Source organism: Notechis scutatus, chromosome 9, assembly GCF_049901735.1.
Source record: "Notechis scutatus isolate UNSWTSFEM ecotype Mainland chromosome 9, rNotScu1.2, whole genome shotgun sequence".
Taxonomy (NCBI): Eukaryota; Metazoa; Chordata; class Lepidosauria; order Squamata; family Elapidae; genus Notechis; species Notechis scutatus.
In genome coordinates this window covers 17,366,449-17,372,490 of record NC_142017.1, presented here as the reverse complement: position 1 = coordinate 17,372,490, position 6,042 = coordinate 17,366,449, and positions in this window count along the sequence as shown.

Genomic DNA, 6,042 nt, shown 5'->3' with positions numbered 1-6,042 from the left:
AAGGAGAGACTCTAGCCAATCCGCTGCTCCCCGGCTTTCTAGTAACCAATGAGAAGCCAAAAGAGGGGTGGTTCCCGAGAAGCCCCTCCTTCTCCCTCCTCGCGCACCTTTCCTCCGCCTCTTTCTGGAAGCCTTCCAAGATTGGCGAGTTGAGAGCGGATACATCGATGGAAAAGCAGGGAGGAGGGGGAACCCGGCTCTCTTTGCCTTGTGTGTATGTGTGTGATTGTGCCCGAGGGCACAATCGATCGTTGATCGAGTCGATGCGATTTTGGTTGGAGCGCCCGTAGGGAGTTGGGAATTCCTGTTTTTTTTTATTTTGTTTTTATTCTAGGCGTCCTCAGTGCAATTTTTTTTTAAGGTTCGCGTTAGTTTAATTTTAGCGTTTGGCTAGGGAATTCTGGGAGTTGTTACTTTACTTCTTAAAGTAAACCATATTAGCATCCCTGGACGCCGTAAAAGAAAGAATAACCAACCTTGAAAAAAAAGACACAACACAAAAACCTGAACATCAAATAGCCACAAACCACATCTCCACCCAACAACCACAATCCAATCCAAAACCCAATCCACAAATAAACGCAACCCAGACAAATATTGATATCCCAATCCTCATCAGAGAAGCTGTTGAGCGTGAACGGAAACGTCCAAACGCCATCTTATTTGGACTAGAAGACAGCATTGTCAATGATGACATCACAACTGTCCGAAACATCATCAACGATTACCAAGCATCAACCATCTCCGGCGATGAAATACTTGACATTTCCCGCATTGACCGAGAGCTCAAAAATAGAGACGGCTCTGTGGCCCCGCTTGTGCAGGATCATTTGCAAAAATGAATCAAGCAAACGTAAACTCATTTACACTATAAACTCACTTGCCAAAACCAACACCAACCACAAAAACCTCCGTTGCCGCCCTGACTTAACCATACAGCAACGTGCCCGCTCCCGTGCACTCCGCATCGAACTCAAAACCCGTCTAGACAATGGAGAGAAGGACCTGTACATTGACTACCATGCTGACTGCATCAAAAGTAAGACACGCAACCCAATACCCAACTTTTACCCTCAACTACTACCCTACCTCAACCACCTACCACCACCCACCATCACCCAAAACTACCCACCACCCACCATCACCCAAGACTAGGCACGCACGCCCCCAACTACCTCAATCCCAACTGCTGCCGGACTTAAATGCAAACTACTCAATGCAAGAAGCCTCGTGAATAAAATACCTGAATTTCTCATCCTCTTAAATATGGCTAACTTCGACATTATATTTGTCTGTGAAACATGGCTCAATGCATCTCTCCCGACTCCATTACCACAGTAAGAGACTATCATGTTTACCGATCAGATCGTAAAAATCGTCGAGGAGGTGGTGTTGCTATATTCTATAAAAAATCCTTACATCTAAAAAAATATCCAAGTTACCCAGGAGCTTGCCCTTCCTGAAACCATCATCTGTAAACTATCCTTAAATATCACAATTCGATTCTTACTATGTTACAGAGCACCTGATTATGACATCGAACATGTAAACAAGCTAAATACACTACTAACATGGGCTACATCCTGCCCATACCCTTTTATCTTTCTTGGAGATTTCAATCTACCTCATATTGACTGGACCCTAAATAATTGTACAACTGAAATCATACACACAACCTTCTACAATGCTATTACAAATCTAGGTCTTGAACAACTAGTAACCAACAACACTAGACTGAACAACTGCCTCGATCTCATCTTCTGCAATAGTTTGAATTTAATTTACCGAATACAAACCAAAGAACCCTTTTCCAGTAGTGATCACAATATGATTGACTTTTGCCTCAACATACGTCCACACAAAAATCACCACAACGATGTCATCCCTAGTTGTAACTTCAAAAAAGGCAACTATGATCTTATAGATAACGATCTCTCATCCCTCGATTGGCAATCTCTATTCACTGGATGCAATACTGTTGAAGACCATTACAACATATTTTTACTTGAAGTCAAAAGAGTCATCAAACTATATGTTCCAACAACAACTCCAAAAACAAAACAAAAAAGCAGATTACCCATATCAATAAGGAAACTTCAATCCAAAAAGAGATCACTCTGGCGGAAAAACAAATCTGGTCACGTTGCTAATTTCAAAAACCGATACAAAAATTTATGCCACCAGATAAAGACCGAATGCACCAATTACCACATTAAACAAGAGGAAAACCTTCTAAGCACCAATTCCACCCGTGCTTTTTACAATTTTGTAAACAACAAACTAAAAGACTCAAGGTCCATCCCTCCTTGATAGGACCTGATGGTAAAGACTGCAGCGACGACACCATTAAAGCCAACATCTTTAACACATTCTTCGGCTCAGTGTTTGTAAACAGTAATGGATCATGCCCAATGTTTCCTAGCCGTACCACAAACAACAATAATGATCTAATACATATCGATTTTACAGTAGACAATGTTGAAAAAGCACTACGCAACCTAAAACCATCTCTATCTATTGGACCGGATGGAATATGTGCCTACTTCTTAAGAAAACTATCCGCTGCCATAGCCAAACCTCTAAGCATAATCTTTGAAAAATCTTTCAGAACCAGCTCCTTGCCCAACCTATGGTTACAAGCCACAGTCATTCCCATCTTCAAAAAGGGAGACCCAAGCCTAGTTGAAAATTACAGACCAATCTCCTTATGCTGCGTCACCTGTAAAGTCATGGAATCAATTATTAACCAATCCATCATCCTCCATTTAGAGACAAACAACCTACTCTCCAATAAACAATTTGGTTTCAGAAAAAAACTATCCTGTAATCTGCAACTCTTACACTGCAAAAAACATATGGACGACACAACTCGACCAGGGCAAAGCAATAGACGCAATCTACATAGACTTCTGCAAAGCCTTTGATTCAGTGGTACACGACAAACTACTCCTAAAAATAAAATCTTATGGTATCTCTGGACAACTGAATAACTGGATAGAAGCATTCCTGTCAAACAGACAACAAATGGTCAAAATTGGGAACGCCCTATCAAATCCAGTACCTGTCAATAGTGGTGTTCCCCAAGGCAGTGTTCTAGGACCAACTCTTAAACGACCTTTGTGATCATATCAAGAGCAATTGCGTTCTCTTCGCTGATGATGTAAAGCTGTTCAATACCACAGACAATATAACTACCCTTCAAAAAGATCTAGACTATGTATCTGAATGGTCTAACATATGGCAACTCCAAATCTCAACAAATAAATGCTCTGTCTTACATATTGGTAAAAAAATCAGAAAATAAAATACAAGCTGAATAGTCAAGATCTTGTTGATGACCCAAGCTCTGTAAAGGACCTGGGAATACTCACCTCTAATGATCTAAGTGCTAGAGCTCACTGCAACTACATAGCCAAAAAGGCATTAAGAGTTGTTAACCTAATCCTACGTTGCTTTTTCTCTGGTAATATCTCACTACTAACCAGAGCATACAAAACATTTGCTAGACCAATACTCGAATACAGTTCATCAGTCTGGAATCCTTATCACGTATGTGATATTAACACAATTGAGAAAGTCCAGAAGTATTTCACAAGAAGAGTTCTCCACTCTTCTACCCGTTATAGAATACCTTACGCCACCAGACTCGAAATTCTAAAACTAGAAAACCTCGAATTACGCCATCTTCGGTCCGACTTAAGCATGGTATATAAAATCATACATTGCAATGTCCTACCTGTCAATGAATACTTCAGCTTTAACCATAACAACACAAGAGCACACAATAGATACAAACTCAAAGTAAACCGCACCAAACTTGATTGCAGGAAATACGACTTCAGCAATAGAGTGGTCAATGTCTGGAATACTCTACCCGACTCTGTAGTCTCTTCCCAAACCCCAAAAACTTTAACCTTAGACTGTCTACTATTGACCTCACCCCTTTCCTAAGAGGTCTGTAGGGGCGTGCATAAAGCGCACCAACGTGCCTACCGTCCCTGTCCTATTGTTTCTCTTATTCTTTTATTTTTCTTATATGTACCCATTTCATATATTTACAACTATGTATACACTTGTACTTATTATCTTGTAAACAATTGACAAATCAAATAAATAAAATAAATAAATAAATAAACCAAGATTGGAAAACACAAGGTCTTGTTTTGCATGTCTTGTTTTCATGCTGTCATGTGCTGGTTTGTTAACCCGTTGTGTCCTGGTTTGGAGCTCCCCCTCTCTCTCTCTCTCTCTCTCTCTCTCTCTCAAAAACCCTAAGAATTCAACGATGCCCAGGATTGTGATCCTGCTTGCGAGCAATGGATAAAAGCTCTTTTTCAGATGCTTTGTTCCAGAGTTTAAAAAGCATCAAAAGTAAGGAGAATAGAATAGAATAGAAATACAGAATAAAATAGAATACAGAAAAGAATAGAATAGAATACAGAATAGAATACAGAATAGAATAAAACAGAATACAGAATAGAATACAGAATAGAATACAGAATACAGAATACAGAATAGAATAAAATAGAACAGAATACAAAATAGAATAGAATACAAAATAGAATAGAGAATAGAATAAAATAGAACAGAGAATAGAATAGAATAGAATAGAATAGAATAGAATAGAATAGAGAATAGAATAAAGTAGAATAGAATAGAATAGAGAATAGAACAGAATACAAAATAGAATAGAATACAAAATAGAATAGAGAATAGAATAAAATAGAACAGAAAATAGAAAAGAATAGAGAATAGAATAGAATAGAATACAGAATAGAATACAGAATAGAATAGAATACAGAATAGAATAAAATATAACAGAATAGAGAATAGAATAGAATACAGAATAGAATAAAATAGAACAGAATACAGAATACAGAATAGAATAGAATAGAATACAGAATAGAATAGCTTTATTGTCACTTTGAATGTACACTAATCACATTACAATGAAATTTTGTTGCATACAGCTCTCAAAAGTCACCACCTGCAATATACACTACATAAACATGAGAAAATAAATACAAAAATATGTATATTATATGACACAGAAACACCACACTCCAGTTCAGATGTATACATGTACATGTTGAGAAAAACGAGCTTACCAGATGGATGGCATAGGGAACAAAGCTGTTACAGCATTTGGTAGTCCTGCTAGAAATACTTTGAAACCTCCTCCCAGAAGGGAGCAACAGAAACAGACCGTGAAGTGGGTGTGTGGGGTCTCTAACAATGGAGGGAAAAGTTTTTGTAGCACATTTCAACCCCTGCTTTTGTTGTGTAATGTAATCATTCCCCATAAAATCGTAGCTGCAAATGAGCTTAGTCGTCAGCTAGTTTAAAGCTGCTTGAGATAGGCTCAGCTAGAGTTTTGCTGCAGGAAAGAGGCAGAGAAATCAGCTCCCCAAAATTAAATCCTCTGCATCGCATGACTTGCTTTTAAAGTTAGCCAAATCCTTTTGGGTTTATCTGAGAGAGAAAGAAGAATCAGCCATGGTAGGAATTTTTCCCCATTGATCTGAAAACTATAAACAGCTCAGCTAAATTTCAGAATGGCAGTACCAATAATTAGAACCACTCAAAAATGGGGAACTAATATTTAAGATCTCTAGATTCCTTCATCAAGCTGGTCTCAAATTGGATCACCTTTTTGGGTGGAATGTGGGGAGACTGGTAACCAGCTTTCTATGCTCTAATCCAGCCTTCTCTGGATTAGTAGTCAGTTGAAAGTATCAGAATGCAGTATGCATTTTGGAAATAAGTAAATCAATAAAGTTCTATACAGGTAGTCCTCAACTTATGGCCAACATTTCCATTGCTAAGCAAGGTGGGTGCTAAGTGAGTTGCATCTGATTTTACAAACATTTTTCATGGTTGTTAAGTGTGATGACCCAAAGGGGCATGGCACAAAAGCAACACAGTCAGATAATCAGTTGGAGTCCCTTTATTAGCTCCAACTTTGCCCCCAATGTCCTGGTTACCTTCTGGCTGGAGAAAAATCTCTCCCAGGAACAGCCTTTGGCTGCAGAGAATCAAGGC